Genomic DNA, 19118 nt, shown 5'->3' on the forward strand with positions numbered 1-19118 from the left:
AAGAGAAAGATTTTTATTCCACAGATAGGAGAGGTTTTCTCTCTTCTGCAGTTCAAAGGGAAGATAACTTGAGGACAAGATAACTCGGGAGGAGCGAAGAGCGAATAGAGTCACAGCAGCAGCCGGAGCCTTGGCTTCACGCTCCTGGAGCCCTCCCCACGCCTGGACTTCTCGTTATATGAGAAACAGATCCTCTTACTGCTGAGCTCCCTCGCTGCGGAGAGCGTATGAACAGATGACGGATCGCCTTGGGCGTTTGCATTGAACAGTCCGTGTTATATGTTCACATGTATGGTGTCCCTTTGGAAAATAATTCTGTAGACCATCAAGCACCACCCCCATTTTGCGAGAGTGGAAACAAAGGCTGCTGGCGGTGAAGCGGCCTGTGTTGGGCTCAGCCAGGATGGACATCCTCGCCTTTGGAACTGAACTCTTAGGAGTTCATTGTTCCCGTTTATATCATAATCACTGTCACAATTTAGTAGAAATAATACTGGACTGCAAAGGACCAGTTAACTCTGGACTTTAGCCTCTGCCCTTCACTACAGGACCTTGTGAGAGGCATCCCGTATCTGGGCCTCATTTTCTCTTTGATATAATGAGGTGAGTTGTATCTGTTGATCTCCAAATTTTCTTGTATAAATTTGCTGATTTCCATTAATGATTTTCTCCATTTTTGTCTTACCTTCTTTTTGCTCCAAGTCATCATGATCTTCACAAAAGAGCAGCGGTTCTGTACTAGGTTGTATAAATAGAGGGGAACGAGAAGGCGGAGAGTAGTGACTGAGGGTATCTTTGTACGGAGTGTTCTAGGCTTCGGGATGCCCAGCCGGATATTGTGGGCCTTCGGGGTTCTCATCGTCCCCTCATTTCCTGTTGCCACCACTGAACACACCCAGTTGGAAATGTAGACAACACACATGGATCTTTGCTACTTGCTCTCCCTGCTGACCCTGAAGTAGACATTAAAGCCTTTTAATGTTTTCTAATGATTTGGGGGGGCGGGGTGATATTGGGAATTCAACAAACAGGAAAGATCCCAGGTTAAAAACTAAGTTAAAAGTTAGAATAATTTAGTCTTAAACATAAAGGTTCCTTTATTTTGAGTGACCATAGAGGCTTTAAAATTTTTTAGTCTTATCCCTGCTCTTCTTTTGTGTTTTTCTCTTAATTCCTAAGCTGCTTCTTAGGGCCTTTCTGTCCTGATTAACTGTGATGATTCAAAGATGATCTTTTCTACCTCCTCTGCATGTTATGTGTTGTTTCACCAGACATTGTTTGTTTTCTCTTTACTGTTAGGGGCATTCGGGGAGGGGGGGAAGGGGAGGGTGCCAGGGTGCCGGTGCCCTTCATTATTTCACTTGCGGGGGGGAGGGGTATTTTTAGTACAGGCTCTTGAAACTAGGCAGTTAACATCTCATTGTAACTCTTGCTCTAGAAAGCATGTTTCTTCACAGGAAAGTTACTGTCAAATAGTCATGTTATTCCTGTTCAAATGGCAAGAACCGTTTACAGATGATGCATAATCATTAAAGCAATTACCTTGGCCTTGAGTTATGTAGAGAGCATACCATATCCCAATAAAGAATTTTTTCCCTGTTTCTTAAGCATATTACAGACAAGTTCTCAAAAGACTGTATCTTATTTTATTGCCCTTAGATGTATTTGTTCTATCATGATACCTGGTAATTTTTTTTTTCCTAGAGGCAGTCCCCTCATTTAGTGACTCATTCAGCAAATGTTTGTTGAACACTTACTGTGTGCAGAGCGCTGCAAAGTACGGGGGATGTGAAACCCTGAAAAAGTTGACAGGGGGCTTTTGGCACAGCAGGAAAAAAATCGAACAAGTCATTGCGAGGGCTTGGGATAGAGCTGAAATGCCTGTGCGCAGGAGAGGCTCTTGTGTGAACACAACCTGTTTAGCAATATGGACTTGGAAAATTCCAGAGAGGAGAGCTCTGCTTCAGAAGGACCGGTGAGAGAAATTCTCCCTGTCTGCAGTCTAAGGGTCCACTTTTCACATCTGACCTTGCCTATTAGACATGAAGACTTAAAGTGATTTTTAATGTAGATCTGGTCTCCTGTCATGAAATATAAAAATGAAAAGGCCCTCAAAATTGGAGCTTTCTTCTAGAGTATTTTTGTCATTAAAGAGCTTGTTTTACATTAATTTAAAAAAAATTTAAAAGTATGTTTCTGCAATTGGCGATAATTCACAGCTGCTCTGTGTTCCTTAGACTTAACATCTAAACAAAGAAACAAGAAGTTTTTTTCATTCAATGCCATGTTTAAAGTCTTGTTAGCAAGTACGTCCATCTGATATTTCCCAAAGGTTCAGATTTAGCTCCTAAGGGAAAAAAGGGGCGGGGGGAGGGTGAGGAGGAGCAGACGGAGATGAACTGTTGGAACTTCTGCAAGGTTCGCTGCTCCTTCTTATCCTTTCGTGTGGCTACTGCCAAAGAATGAAATCAGTGAAATTGCCCTTTTGTGTGTAATTCAAGGTTAATAACTGGTGAAAGAACTTCTGGTCATTATGTGAGCTTTATAATTCTAAAAATGATAAGAATCATCTCCTTTTAAATTAGTATTCATTTAATAACCAAAGAATCAGTGCGTTTCTCTCATTGGGCTATAGACAGTTGCTCCTTTTCGTCTGGTTCGTTCATAAAGGCCCTGCAGGGATGTGGCTGTTCTGCCTGGGGGCTCCCTACTTCCTCCCCACTCTCCCCCCGCCCCCCCGCCTGTGAAGCTCCCCATGATCTGCTCCCCTCCCTGCTCTATAATTTAGTTACAATACATCACTGCACATTTACCTTTCGGCCGTATTATAAGCTCCTCGTGCCAGCACAGAATCCGTGTAAACCCATTGCCCACCCAGCACAGTGCTTGGCATGTGGCAGGCACTCAGAATATCTAATGAAGGGATGAAATGTGGCCTGAAGAACAAAATATATGTACCCGTATACCCACATGCAGCCAGACAGTACGCATCCCGTGCCTGTGGTGCACAGGGTTGCCTCTGGCCAGTTAAGGGTACTGAATATGTGGGGCCTCGGCCCTTCCTTTGAGAAGCCTACAGCTTTCATTAGAATCAAAATGCATATTTGAAAGAAAAAATATCGTAATTAATGGTGGTATGTATCAAAGATATGCTTTGTTGAAGGGCCAAAGGATAACCTCGGCTATTGTTAGAGGCCCCGGGACCGCCCTTCACTAAGAACCAGGGACTTATTCACAGAAGAAATGGAACTTTGGCTCAACTTTGAAGGTGCGGGTAAGATTTAGACCAAGATGTCATGCAGCTGTGCTCAGTCGTCCCACCTAGGTCTCCATTCATCGTGTGCCAGGCTGGCCATGCAGCTTCACCCAGCACAGGTTAAGGAATAGGTTCTACTAGGAAAAAGGAAAACTCACAGGCTACGTCAGCAAGAGAAAGAAGGCACGTTGCCCCCCAGCTCTCCCGTCACCGTCAGCCCAAAGAGAGGTACACTGGGGTCTGATGCAGCCTGCAGTGCGCATTTCGGCCCCCCTGTTATCCGGCCTTAGCAGGGTGCGAGAATGAGACAGCACCCTTGTCCCTGCGGCACCTGGGCTGCTTCGAACCAGGCAATTCGGTTTGGTGCCCCAGCTGCCTGCAGAAGTTGCCTGTGAATGCCGCTGCCTGCGATCTAGACACGGCCCGCCCCATGGCAAGTTCCAGCTTCCCCTTCTGCGGGAGGAAGCTGGCAGCCTATGGATGACTGACCTTGGGTACAGTCCGTCTGGCTGAGCGAAAGGTGTTCGCCTGCCGCAAAGCGCTCGGCTTACCCGCAACACTTAGTGAGCCCTGGGGTCGTTGTCAGTTAGTCCTGCTTGTTGCAGTGCAGTGGCTGAGAGCTTGGGCCCTGGAAATAGAGAGTTCTAGTCCCAGCTCGCCCACTTCTTGGCTCTGTGGCCAGAGGGCCTTACCTTCTCTCAGCCTCAATATCCTGAGATGCAAAATTAGGACAGTACTAATTTATTCTTCATAGGAACGTAGTGAGGATTAAGTAAAGTGGACATTTAGTACATGTGTTCAGCGAACATTAGCTGAAAAGGAAGGAAAATGATCCTCCAAGAAAGGGAATAGTGAAATTCGGAAAGATATATGCACCCCTATGTTCATTGTTCACAAGAGCCAGGATATGGAAACAATTAAATGCCCATCAGCGGGTGAATGGATAAAGAAGGCATTATATATCATACAGTGGAATGCTATTCATTGATTTAAAAAAGCAGTGAAATCTTACAATTTTCAGCAACACGGATGGACCTTGAGGATATTATGCTAAAGGAAGTAGGTCAGACAGAAAAAGACAAATATGCATTCACTCATGTGTGGAATATTAAAAAATAAAAAAAACAGAACAACTACAAAAAAATAAACAGTCTGTTTATTTTTTGTTTTTAAAAAATAAACAAAAAATAATCTGCCTGTCGTCACAGGAGACAGGCAGCGGAGGGAGGGCGAAGAGGGTGAGGGCCCACTGCGCGGACGCTGGAGACCAGGCTTTTGGTGGCGAGCGTGATGTCGGACGTGCAGACGTCGGATTACAGTGGCGCACACCTGGAACAGATGTGATGTTACAAACAAGTCTTACCTCAGTAAAGAAAACAGTGTAGAAAATGAGTGGATGAAGCCATATTAAATTTTTTACTAGTAAGAGATTTCAGAAACTCTATATGCCAGTGTAAATGCTGAAACTTCAAAAGAAGGCAGTGAGTTTGCAGTATTTTCCCAAATTATTTTACCTTGGAATCTCCCATTACGTTTTGTGGTGGAAAGAAAGTTAACATCTAGAAATAGTATTCCATGTAGCACAGTTTGATAAGCACGTCTTTCATATTTATTGTCACATGATACGAAACAAGATTTTATTCATAAGAGAAGTATGTTATGGTCACATTCAATTTTGTGTGTATTGTAAAAGAAGTCTGCAACAAATTTTCACAAATACCAATAATGTGTCAAGAAGACGAAAGTTGCCACAGGGAGAGCATTTGTGTGGGAGCAGGCATGTTCTTGGGGGTAGTGGGTAAACCAGTCTTTTAAGGGAAAGGGCTCATTCTGAGGAGAAAGGAGTGGATTTGTGGTGGGCTTTACTGCGTGATGGGAGCGTCACCCTCCAGTCAGTTCGGAGCCATTGAAGATTTTCTTGTCAAACCATGACACGTAGAAGAATTTTTCAGAAAAACAGTGTGGCGATAGGCATTCCCAATATATAAAAAAGGTAAAGAAACTGAAAGCAAGAAGACCTTTTAGGCTAGAAGTAATTTATTTTCCGGGAAGCTGCAGTTTTGGGCTGTTTGCACTTTGACTTCCGCTCGCCCAGCGCTGGCCTTCCGTCGGCCGGCGCCCACTTGCACTGCGCCTTCCAGCCTGTCCATCTGCCGCGGTGCTTCGCCGGGCACACAGGTGGAGGCTCAGCATCGCAAAAACAAAGTGAGAGACGTAATGAAAGTTATTTTAATAAGGCACAGTAACAAAAATATTCCATAAAATAATCTTTACAAAAGGCATTTCTCTGAAGTGGATTTTGGTGGTTTCTCATTAAATTGAATTGACAGAAATGTAAAAGTAATGCTCTCCCTTTTCAAGAAATAATTATTTGTAATGTAGCAAGACCAGAATTTTACAAAAGTATGCCATGTTCTCTTTTAGCATTCTATTTTTTTTTTTTTAAATCCCTGCCTCACATAGTGCATGATAGAAACTAATCAGGAAATGGATGGATGGATGGATGGATGGACACATGCATGCATGTATGGTCAGACAGACATACTACAGATGAGTTAAGAGTTACCGGCCTTTACTCCACTGGATTGTGATGGACTGTATAGGGTTGTCACATGTGTATCCCCAAACCATAGACCATTTGGAGGCATAGACAAGGAACACTCCAGCAAGGAGACAGATAAGTTGAAACTGACTTGACTGCCATTCTAAACATGCCTCCACAAGTACAATGTAGAGCTATTCGGGTCATACATTTGCCTTATAATTTTAAGAAGGAATTATTTTGGGCTGGAACTCCTTAGCATGAAATAGGAGCTTTCAGTTTTCCTAAAGTAAAAATAAGCGGTGTTTGATATTCAGATTGCCATTTTGCTCTATTCCTTTCGCTTCTGGTGGACTTGCTTTTGCATTTCCTGCCTCTATACCCAATTAAGGGAACATGGAGAACTTGAAATTCAGGTAACTCATTATTTTGTCACTGAATTAATGGACTGGTCTAGGTTTTGGGTGAAGAAGGGAAACTGTAGAGCTTAATTTCCATTTTTTTCATTAAGATTAAGAAAAACCTCCATATCGTGCACATTTATCAGCGATGGTATCACTTTGCAGTTTACTATTTTCTATACTCTTAGGAGCTTATTATAAAGAAAAATACTTTGAAATATCATCAAGCACACTTTCTGAATGTTACCTATTTGGGATTCATGTAGTATCTTCAGGGAAAGAAGCAGGAATCAAAACTGATAATTGGAACCATTACTAAGATAGAGAATCTGTTTTAATACGGGGGCAATGTGGTGTGGCAGAAAGAAAGATGTTTGGAAATCAAGAGGTGTCATTCCTGTTTCTCATATTGTTAGTATGCCCATGGCCAGATTTTATCACATTAAACATAGGCCATTGTAAGATTTAGAGAAAGAAAAATGCAGGTACAATATGATGCTGTTCTAAGGTGAAGTAAGTTTTTCAACCTTTATTGTCAACCAAAAGCACCGGGTCTTTGTCTTTTTCACGACCTTCTCCTAAGTCAGGCACTCTTGTTCTCATGACCACCTGGCAGGACTACAATGTGAGAGTGTACTTTGGGAGACAGTTTTCCATGGGTCTCTTGTGGTTTTTTCTCAGCTTGTGAACAGAAGCTCAACACCTTTTTGGTGGACCATCTTCTCAAGGGTGGTTGTGTAGTGAACAGCCTCGAACAAAGAGATGGGGCTCCCCTCTGGAGTGAAGGGCAGGCTTGTTTACTGTCCGCTGGCACACAAAGACTGTCTCCTCCCGGGGCGCAAAGGTTGGGCAGGTTGGCTTGCAGCCTGGTGTGAAGGATCAGCGTTTCCTGACCGCAGGGTCCCCTCCTGTACTGAGTGCCATGCGTGCCCTGGCCCTCATCACGTGGCTCCGTGGGAATGAGGGAATGGGGCCTCAAGGACACGAGGATACTCTGGTTAATGGTATTGCCGAAGGTCGTCGAATGTCCTTGGTCTCTGACCCCGGAGCAGTGGGGAGCTTGTGCCAGTGTCCGTGAAAATGTGGTCAGCTAACTTGTGAGCTTCCAAATGGTAAAAACTCAGACCCTTCACAGTGCCTGACAAAGTCGAATTTGAACATGCCGAGTTTGAAGTAAAGCACATAGATGCGGTTACGCATTTGCTATATTTGGCAGCTACCTGGAACTCCTGGCACACAAAGATAGAAAATGACATACAACGTAGAACAAGACATAAAATGTAACTTTAAGATTTCTTGCTAACCCTTACCCCTTATCCCATTTGGGATTTGGAAGCCTTAAACCATTCTTTTCATTGCAATGAAATGTGGGAAATTATTGATAATGAACTTTGCTTTTGAGAGTTTAGGATATAAAACTAAAGAAAAATAGTTTCTCTGGTTACACATACTCAGCTACTTTACCTGAGTTCATTAAATTCTTGTTACTTTTGCATTTACCTAGGGTTCAGTGGGGAAATCGGACGCTCTTTAAGTGGAGAAAAATAGTTATTCTTTTTCCTTTAGAAAAAAAATTGAGATTCTGCAGCCAGGAATGTTTAAGAAGAAATGTATGTATCCTTGTTGCAAGGAAAGGGAAGCTGGCTATTGTTAAACCCCAGTTTGGGCAATTACATGTGGCTATGAATAGCCAATTTGGAAACATTATTGAAACTTTAGGTCTTTGGTCTTTGGTGCAGTAAACAGAAGTGATGATAACTGTTAGGTACATCAGCTTGAATTCTAGGCATTTTGAAGGTCACCAGGAAAAGGAAAATAATCCATTGATTTTTACTAGAGTGTTCATTTAAGTGTCTTCTGTGAAAATCAATGTAAAATTTCCCTGCCATGCAGAATGCAAAGTGGTATATAATATCACTTCTCCAAACTGCCCCAAATTATTGCATTTTTTTTAAACAGGCAGGCTTTGAGTTGTGCCCTTACCACATAAATTCAGCTTCCCAGAATGGATTATTTCCATATGGATGTAGTATGAGGAAAAAAACTCACGTCAGTCTGAATTCTACTTCTGCATTTATTATTTAAGCTGCTCTTAACCTTTTCCTAGGTCACTGATCATCTCGTAGATTCGCTTTTATTCGTATGCCTCAGAGGATGAAAATTCCTTTCTTTACGAGCATTATGTATAAGTGAAATGTTACTCATCCATTTACATTAATAGTCTTAAATTATTTACATGCTTTGGAATTCATATGTTACAAATTTGCCAGATGAAAGCTGTCAGGTGCGTGAATATATTCATGCTCCTTCCCTGTTGCTCATTAAAGTGGCTGCTTTGGAGTTCTTGACAAAAACGAAGTGCCTTAAAGGGCAGAGAGGAGGGCAGAAGAGGTCACTGGGTCCCTACGGAAGTCGGCCAGGCTGCAGCTGGCGCCAGTGGCCGCCGGCAGTTCAGCCTTAGTCCTCACCTTTCCACCTTCTGCGTGGGTTTCCTTCATTAAGGCTGAGATGGAGTTGGTCAGGGTGGAAAAGCAGAAACTGTTTGAAGCAGGAGGAATAGTGTCTCCTCGGGCAGAGATACAGCAATCCCTCTTGACTTGATAAGCAATAATATCTTGAGCAACTGAAGAAGTTTAATTTATTTCCATCATGACTTATTCAAAATCAAAAATGAAGCCCTGAGTCAAATAAATTTAAAAAAAAAAAACTTACTTGTAATTGCTAGTCATGTCAGTTTAAATCCTGGAAGAGTCAAAAGCCCCATGTCAAGGCCAGTAAGGAGCCCCAGGCTGCCAAGACCTGGCAAGGCCAGGAACGGCTCCTGGCCAGTAGCTTCAGTCGGAGGCCCTGGCTGCTAAGGCAGGCAGAACTGGGTTTCTGAATTCCTAGAGCCTTTCTCATTGAATTGCTTGGCAGAGAAGACTCAATTGGAGCTGTTGAGAAGCTTTACTTACTTGACTAGTTTCTCCAAAGTCACCTGAAAGGAGAAAACAACTCAGCTTCAGTGGAAGTAAAAGACAAAATCATAAATCCACGTCTGGACGCTTGGTCAGTGAGGAGGTTTAAAAGCGGAACCTCTTGCTTCTTAATTCTGCTGGAGGCTCTTCTGCAGGGTATTCCCGTTCATTCATTTACTCGCGCGCTCGTTTATTCAGCAATTATTTATTTAGCACCTACTGTGTATCTAACATTGTTCTGGGCCGTGCAGGTGCATCAGAGGACAAAACAGCCAAAATTCCAGACGTTAATAATGTCACATCTATTATTTCATTAGTGAATCATAAAATACAGATTTAACAGATCAGCTGACAAATGCCATGAAGACAGATAAGTGGACCAGCAGGCTGATTGGGGAAGGGGTCTCCGTGACGGTGACACCTGAGCAGGCCGAGGGAAGTGAGGGATTGATTCATGCAGATGTTTGGGGACAGATGTTTAGGGAGAGGAACAGCAAGTGCAGAGTGCCTGAGTGAGACAAGTGCATACTTGGCATTTGGAGGACCCTGCGAGAAGACCCATGTGATTAGAACACAGTGAATGAGACGTGAGAGGAGATGAGGTCCGAGAAGCGGTGGGGTCTGGGATGGGGGTGACCGTACTCCTATCGTAGGTCTTAGCGAAGACTTCGACATGGAATAAAATGGAGTTAATGGAGGGTTCAGAGAAGTGGAGGGAAATGGTCTTAGATATTAAACCAATGCTGAACAACAACTTTTTTGGGGGGGTTGGTTTTTTTAAAGTTATATTTTATTGATTATGCTATTACAGTTGTCCCAATTCTTGCCCCTCCACCCAGCACCCCCCACCCCCTCAAGCAATCCCCACACCATTGTTCATGTCCGTGGATCATGGGAGGAAGTGGCTCCTCCACTTCCTATACTGTACTTTACATCCCTATGGCTATTCTGTAACTACCTACTTGTACTTCTTAATCCCCTCACCTCTTCACTCACTCCCCCACACCCCCTTCCCATCTGGCAACCATCAAAATGCTCTCTGTATCCAAATTTCTGTCTCTGTTCTTCTAGTTCACCCAGTTTGTTTTTAGATTCAGTTGTTGATAGATGTGTATTAATTGCCACTGGTAGGAGGTGCACAGACATGGAACGGGCTGGTCCCACAACCGTGTGTGGTGGATAAAAAATTGGGAGAAATATCTTGGGAGCAAGGAGTCCCAGCCCCATACTAGGCCTTCCAGCCCAGGATTCCAGTGCCAGGAAGATAAGTGCCCATACATTCTGGCTGCAAAAACCAGTGGGGATTGAGTCAGTGAAAGAAACTGCCGGAGCCCCAAGCAGTTCCTCTTAAAGAACCACACGGACTCACTCCCTCTGAGCTCTATTACCAGGGTGGCTGCTTGAAAGGCACCAGAGGCATACAGGGAGGAACTGAAATGTCTGGCATCAAGGAGAGAGCTGGAAGATAGCTTTTTCCCAGACACCGAGGTAGGCAGGGGCCATTGTCGCTTTTCTGAATCCTCCCCCGACAGAGCCACAGAGCTGTCAAGCCAGATGGGTGCCATATCTGACTCCATCAACCTGGCTATCACTGTTTGCCCTGGCCTGGACATCCCCTGAGGCTCTGTTCCATCCCAATTTAGGGGCCTACTGATGCTGTTAACAGTGGGTTTTCCATATGAATGACTGGTCTTGGCTCATGCTTCACAACTTCCTAAATCTTCTCAAACAAGCAACGGCCTTCTTCAGTGAGTCCCAGCCCCAGTACCTCTTGGTGAGTGGCCTCAGGCCCGACCATACCAGCAGCCAGCTTTGGATAACAGCTTGGCTTCACATGGGAATCTTGAGTTCCGGCAGAAGTGGCAGCCATTTCAGATTGCTTGATAGCTCAGGAGGGTGCCCCAGGCAAAACATAGGTGGGGGCTGACCTTGGCCTGAACCACCCAGGAAATCCCGGGGCCTGTGCACCTAGTGGACAGCTACAGACCATGTCGGAGCACCACCACCCTGCCCCTGCACAGCTAATCCTCCACAGAGGACGGAGGTTGGTGGTCAGTGGTCACAGACAGTCCTTGCAGCTGACTGGCCTGGGTAAATCCCTCCCATTGACCTGCCAAAAACAACCAAGTCTCAACTACAAGAGGAGGTGTAGTCCTTTGTGTGTACTCAGCCCGCATGAAGGGTGCACCTTGAGTGCCCAGCTTGGGTGATAGGGGAGGCTGCGCCACTGGACCGTACAGGACACCTACTACATTAGGCCACGCTTCCAGGACAGGGCATCAGAACAGCTCTACCTAATACATAGGAACAAACACAGGAAGGCTACCAAAATGAGGAGACAAGGCAGCATGGCCCAAGTGAAAGAACAGATCAAAACTCTAGAAGAAGAGCTGAACAACAGAACTTTATGTGATGATGGGAATGTTCTAAACTCTAGTTTAGAATGTCCAGTAAAGTAGCCACTAACCACTTGTGGCTGTTGAGAACTTGAACTGATGCTAATGCATCTAACGAACTGAATCTTTTCTTTAATAGAATCTTAATTGAAATAACATGTGACTAGTGGCTAGCATATCGGACAACACAATTTGAAATTTTCACTGGTTGCTTCGTGGAGAGTGGTGTGTCGGGAGGCAGAGGGACAGAAGCAGGAAAAGACTTAGGAGTTATTGTAATAATCCAGACCAGAGGGTAGCACCCTTTTTTGGTAAAGGCCCAAGTAGTAAATATTTTAAGGCTTTGCATGTCATTGTCTTCATTACTACTTAAGCTTGCCCCATTGTAGCATGAAAGCAGAACAGATAATACATAAACCAACTAGAATGGTTGTGTGTGTGTGTTTTAAATTTTATTTATTTATCTTTAGATAGAGGGGAAAGAAGGGAGAGAAACATCAATTAGTTGCTTCTTGTGCAGCCCCAACCAGGGCCCTGGCCTACCCAGGCGTGTGCCCTGACTTGGAATCGACCTTTTGGTCCACAGCCCAGTACTTAAGCCACTGAGCCACACCAGTCAGGGCTAGAATGGTTGTGTTCTGATAACACTTTATTGGTGAGTCAGACTTGGCTCCTGGGCTGTGGTTTGCCAACCCCTGGTGTGGGTGACAGATGGCAATGACTTGGACCAGGCTGAACTTCAAAGGCAGAGGTGATGGGGTTTATTCATAGTCTGCATATAGACTGTGACTGTGAAGATTCAAACAGGTAACTTAAGGTTTATTTCTCTTCTGAATTGAGTAGAATGGAGTTGCCATTGACTAAGATGGAGGAGACTTGGATTGGAGCACATTTGAGAGGAGAGAGCTGGTGAATTTGATCGTGTTAAGTTCGAGATATTTAATAGGCATCCCGGGGGAGTCTAGAGCTGGGGGTAGAGATCTGGACTGCAGAGATACATCTGGTAGTCATCACAAATAACAGTATTAAACCCATGGGTGTGAATAAGGTCTGCTAAAGTGTGTTTGATAAGGAAAAGCAAACGTCTGAGGACTGATCCTCTGACATACTCCAGTGTGTAGAGGTAAAGCAGGTAAGGAGAACTCAGCAGAGGAGACCTGAGGGAGGGTCAGAGCAACTCAGAAAGTGACGTCCCAGCAACCAGGTGAAATGTGTCACAGAGAGATTCATCAATACCTATCAAATGGATCATTGGGCACACAGTCCTCTATACTGTCTTCTGTTAACTTGTAATATACAAACACCTGTTCAGAAGGCTTTCATGGCTCCCATTGCCTGCAAAATAAAGTCCGAGTTCTTGACCAGGAATTGTTATTTTACTGTGGCCTTGAGCCAGACCACAGCATCCCTTCTCCGGTCTACAATAAGCCCTGCAACTTTACATTGCTTTATTTACTCTTGCTATTCAAAGTCCCTTGTGTTTGGATGCCATTCTGCCCTTCTTTGCCTATTGAAATCTTAGCAGTCCATTAGGAACCAACTCAAGTGTCCTTTTCTCCATGCATACTTCCTTAACATCCCCTGCCCTCCGTCTCTCTCTTCTCATCCGTTCTTAAACCCTCATCATGGCTCCCCTACCCATCCTCCCACTCGACATTTGATTCCAGTTGTTTGTTTTAGTCCCTACGTGGTATTTTTGACTGCCTAGAATCAAGAGTGCTAGAGTAGAGCAATTATGAGCACAGAAAATGGTATGAAAAAGACCTGTTTGTAAATACCAGCTCTGCCATTACCGGCTGAGTAATTTCGCTAAGTAACCTAAATTCTTGGAGGCTCCATTTCTTTGCCTGTAAATTAAGATAAATGATAAATAAGGTTTCATGAGATTTAAATGAGATACATATATTAAATTTACGCATTTATTGCATGTTTTAATTTTAATTTTAAAATTTTTTTCATTGCTTTTAAAGAGAGAGGAAAGGAAAGAGAGAAACATCAACTGGTTGCCTACCATATGTACCTGGACCAGGGACCAAACCCGCAACTCGGGTATGTGTCCTGACCGGGAGTCGAACCCACATCTTTTGGTTATAGGACAACAGTCACTCAAACCAACTGAGCTGCACCAGCCAGGGCTTTATTGCAATTTTTAAATGTTAATAGTTTAATGAACAAATTGTGTAAGGAAAAGTCATAAAGAGATTGCTGGGAGGGGAGGGTGGCGGTTAACCTCCTACAGCGTTTTTTACTTTCTCTTGCACATAGTTTCTCTTAAATTATTTACGTAGAAAGGATTAAGCATTACCTTTTATGCCTTAAGTTAATTACAAAATGAATTTCTCTTTTTTTAGTTTTACAGTCCTTGTTGAAGTTTTGAATCATTGCCACTTGACAGTGTGTTAACTTAGTAACAGCACATGAATATCTGAATCTTCCTTTATCCCAAAGTGCCAGTTTCCTTTCTAATCGGCACGGCATCACTGCGTCAGCTGGAGCTTCATGCTGGAGTGAGTCAGCACTTCATGGCTTTTTCATGGGACCTTAAGACATTATGTTAAAAATGTAGGGTAGTGCACCAGGTGGAGGACGGGAAAGTTACATGGGGAGCTGACCCTCTGTTTAGTGGCTTCGTGAATCTTCAGCAGCAAGAAGCGTGGTTGCTTTTCCCCCCAAATAACTCTTCGCTGGGGAGTTGTCTTGAAAGGGTTGTTTCTGTGACAGTGTATACTGGGGAAATCTTTATTGAGACTTTCCATTGATGTTGTCACATAGTGTTTACTGAAGACAGCTTTTTATTGCAGAACTGCAGACAACACTGAGAGTTATAGACTGTCTCCGCCCCTTTGGCTACATTGAATCAACCAAAGAGCGTCTTCCCTTGTCAGATTTAAGCTGGATTTTCTATCCTTCCCTCGGAAAATAGTTGTATTGGCTGGCGATATATATCTTGATGTTAAGTGTAAATCTTCCTTACTTCATTGCCTTTTAGCTTTTTGTAACCTACCCCATGTTCCTCTATAATATGATGTAAAATTTTTCTGTTCTGTAAACTCCTTTGGACTCTTAACCCACTTACTACCTAACTAATAACAGTAATGAGAATGACTTCCACAGACAGGTCATTTTCAGTTAGAATCTTTAGGGTTTTCTCATTCAACAACCCTCCAACATATGATCTTTTCGGTAGTACCTCTTTATCTTGAATTTTGTCCATTCCAATATTTAGACAGTTAGTAATACAAAACACTCCACCTATTGAAATTCCTTTCTTCATTCAGTGCAGTTGACTATTAGAGAGCTTTCTGTTAGTGCAAAATGCTCTGCCTCTTGCAAACTTACATGTCCATTCCAGTTCTAGCCTTTGGGTTTTCAAGGAAATAGTCTAATTTCTCTTCCAATAAACAGTCCTTCAAATTTTTGGTTGATAAGACTATAGTTCTGTTTCATACAAAGCTGTAGGTTCTCAGATAATGTTGGTTATTTCCCTCCCTTTATTTTTCCTTAAAAGTAGTGTTAAGAAAAGTTATAGCTAATGCCAAACAAAACAAACTTAATTGCAAACTACACACTTGGGGCAGGCTGTGAGAATGTGGGAATGATTGACAGCTGCCTTGGCTAGTCTCTACTGAGTAAATATATATTTATGCCATTTAAAAAACTTACATTTTTGAGAAGACAGTCTTCACACTAGTGCATGATCAAGGTGTTAAAGCCCTGCTCTTTGCTTATTCAGCAGTGATGGATGGATTGGGCCTCCTGCGGCCTGCTGTGTACCTCCCGCACCCTGCCATTTGAGGGAAAGGGGCAAAGGAGGTCTTTATAGAGGACACTGTGGGGTGGTAGTTACTTGGCTGGAAAGAACACTGCTGTCAGTTTCCTGCCTATTAGGGGACAGTGAAAAGGATTCACTGTGCTTCCTGATGCAGTTTTTGCAGCTCTAACTAGAAGGAAGTGCTTTCTTGGGTCTTTGGGGCATAGGAGGATTTTCTCAAACTCCTGATGTTATTTTATTTTTAGTGAGCTACAGATTTTTGTTTCATATTTGATTTAATGAGTCTTCAAACTAATATCTTCATGGTATTTTCTTTTTTAAAGAATTAAGATAGTCACAGTCAGCTTGGATGATTCTCCAGGATGCTCCCATGAATTCAGCAGAGAGATTGTCCCTGTATTACAGAAGACTGAGAGGAGTACTATTTCGAAGTCTAAAATAACTTTGTCTCTTAGTCAGAAGAATAAAATTAATTAAATATTAATCTGGAAATCTCCCAGAGCAAGATATAAAGTAATTGACCTCTAGAAATTAAATGCGATAACATTCAGATGAATAAGCATTGACTACTGTGATTGCTCTTCTCAGATTTAGGTGCAAGGAATAAATGATGTCAGCGTTTGACCAAGTAATAGTGGGGCTCTGATCTTCTGATATTCTAATATTGCTACTATTTCTAAAACCAGAGAGCAAGGAAGGGTTAAAAAAGGTGAAAGAAAAAAACAAAACAAAACTCCTATATATCCCAAAGGTAGATAAACAGCATTTTAGTGACCTTCTTTCTGATGTATATAGTACAAATGAGGTGATTGGAAACAAGGTAATAATTACTGGTGACAATAATGAGAGTCTTGTTAATGGGTATGAGATTATATTCCCCATCTGAACCAGGGACCTTTCAGGGGAAATCCTAGAGGTTAGCAAACAGGATTCCCAAGTACAGAATCTTAGGATTCATTGCCTATATGACCCTTTACCGAAATGTTCTAAATTGCAGTTACTGCTTTCAGGTGCTGGGTCGGGAAAAGGTGGCTAACGGTGCCACCGTATCTGCTGAGCACGGCTCTAGGAAAAACAAAAGCTTTGGCTGTAACCTAGTCTACTTGGTGAACTCCTCTCAGTTTCAGACTTGGCAGATCCCAAGTTTTCTGGATGCCTGTTTGATGCGTTTATAAAGCCATTAGTCTTCTTCCCTTCCCCTCTGTTTTCTTCCTTCCTCCCTTCCTTCTGTTATTTGCTAAATTCTGAACATACAGCAAAGAATGAGGCAAGTTCCTGTACTCATGGAGCTTACAGTCCCAAGCATTTTTGGAAAAAGTATCCAAAATTATCAGTATTGCATAGTAAACAGTTTACAATGATACATTTTATTCCCTATTTTCTGCTTTACATGAGCTCACTCCCGTTAACCAGTACACACTAGTATGGTGAGCTTTAGTCAGTTCATGGTGGATGCTGTGAAGGACATAATAGGCTCTAAGTAAGACTAAATGTTCTACTTTTCTTTCTTAGATTTCATTTGGCTTTACAAGGCTCACTTGCTAATTAATACAGAATGAATCTAGTACAAATGGAAAATAAGAAATAGCTTTTTCTTTTGACTTCAGAATTTTTTTAAAATATGGGTCACATTTAACTAGAAGAGCACCATATTCAAGATAAATAATCAACAGCAGTCATAGAACTCACCCTGTAGTTGTTTATCTTTTGTACAATATTTTAATCAGAGTTCTAGTGTGATACAAAAATTGTTGCATTGCTTTATTGTGATAAAATACTCATAACATCAAATTTGCCATTTTAGCCATTTTAGGGTACAGTGCAGTGATAGTAGGCACGTTTGCCTACTTGTGCCCTGTGCACCCATCGCCACCTCTGTCTCCGGCACGTTTCCTCTTCCCAAACGCAAACTCTGCCCATCAGTAATAATTCCCCATCCCTCTTCCTGTTGCTGCTTATTTCTTTTATGTGGGATATGAATAAAAGAATGTCTCTTATCCTTGGATTCTTTGTAAAATAGGCCCTTTTATTATTGGTGTACATTGAAAAAAACTCACTACTTAATTTGCAAAACAACCCAAAATAAAAAGATAAATTATATAGTACTTTGTCAGGACAAAGCAGACGCTCACCGGTACAGTGTTTTAACATGGAATTTGGCACGACAGGACCTCAGTTTGAATCCCGGCTCCAGCTCTCACTCTAGAGTCTAGGTAGTTGCTTCTGGGCAAGTTGTGAACCTCTCTGAAGCTCAGTTGCCTCAGCTCTGGGATGAGCATAATAAAAGCTTATTTTACCTACATCAGGTACGTTAAAAGGAGCCAAGGAGTTAATTCTGTCAAAGAATTGTAAAAGTCAAAACTCATATATCAGGGGTAAACTTGTTTTGTCATGTGCCTGTGTATTTTCCTCTTACTGTCTTTCCTTGCCAAGTCTAAACATCCTAAATTGAGGTTTCATCATTACATTTAACAAATCTGACTGTATTCTTTCATTATTAGTGTCCCTAAACTTGAATTTTCCTAAGTCTGTGACTTCCTTTCCAGTGTTTGGAATCCCCCCACATCTCTGTAGAGATCTTGTAGTATCTGTTGAGACTCTGTCCTTCTTATAATTCTTCATATAACCATGCAAGGGACAGAGACATAAACTGTTGTCACCTAGGTAAGCAGGGGGTGTTGCTAGCTATTTGCCCTCTTTTCCAAATGTGCCATATCTGTGTAATTTAAAATGCAAATTTTAACTTATTTTTAGGGAAGCCTCCAAGAAAGTAATTGCCTAGCAAAATAATTTTTCTCCTTATCAATAAATAGTTTTTGGCATTTTTAAAAATGTGGCTTGTGATAGAAGAATATGATATTTAAGTAAAATTCTTAGAATCAAAAAAATGCCGAAGTTAACAACTCTTTAAAAGGGCTCTTTTACCCACTCCAAAATTGACATCCTGTCACGGCTCAGACTTTATTTCATTTCTCCTCAACTCAATATATGGATTTTTATACAAACCATTTACCAAGCCCTAGACAATAGCGCCTTAGTCCGACCGGATTTGCACACAGGTGGGCTGTTCGTCATCCACAGGAGAGCTGCCGTGTGTCACTATTCGCAGCCCAGGCTGAGAGCTGGTGACACTTAAGTGCTCAAATTATAGATGGGAGCATCCCAAGTCCTGGAAGGAATGTAAAAATCAAACCTTTTAAGCCCGCACGGGCATTATCACATTAAGCGGGGGTCTGCGGTGATGGGTCATAAATTGGCTTTCCGTTTTGTTTAAACAGGACCTGGCAGAATGTAAATGGCATCTTTGAAATCCACTTATCTCATGATTATTCTTCTTCACTTTTTTTTCAACAGGGGTATGAGTTTTAAACTTTAGGTGATCTCTGATATTTCTATTAGACTCCATGAACTGGAAAAATTATACTTAGGAGTTTTTTTGTTTGTTTCTTTTAGTTTCTGTACGCCTTCTAGAAATCCAGGGATTCCTTGACATTCTAATTTTCCTCTATTGATTTCATGCAACTTCTTGAAATTTTAGGGATTTAATGAATTGTGACTCTCTCCTCATTGGCAGTATTTCTTGATGGATTAACCAAAGGAAAAAACCACATAGGCACAGATGACAATTGTTTTAAAGACAGGACTAACTTAAAACTTGAATGAGATCTTTAACTCTCTTAGGGCTTAATGTAGAGGTGAGTGGAAACCTTGGCTCAAGCAGTCTGTTTCCTTTTTTACAAAGCAGTTGGCATCTGATTTCTAATATTGAGCCATATTGTTGATTCAGCTCTACC

At 42.3% G+C, this 19118-nt stretch overlaps 1 protein-coding gene across 1 annotated transcript in view; it reads left to right on the plus strand.

Moving 5' to 3' along the window:
• Positions 1 to 19118, plus strand: part of EXOC4 (exocyst complex component 4) — a 675497-nt gene that overhangs the window by 373608 nt on the left and 282771 nt on the right. The gene's annotated exons all lie outside the window — the stretch shown is intronic.

Source organism: Pteronotus mesoamericanus, unplaced genomic scaffold, assembly GCF_021234165.1.
Source record: "Pteronotus mesoamericanus isolate MK-2021 breed Mesoamerican mustached bat unplaced genomic scaffold, CSHL_Meso_final scaffold_85, whole genome shotgun sequence".
NCBI classification, from domain to species: Eukaryota; Metazoa; Chordata; class Mammalia; order Chiroptera; family Mormoopidae; genus Pteronotus; species Pteronotus mesoamericanus.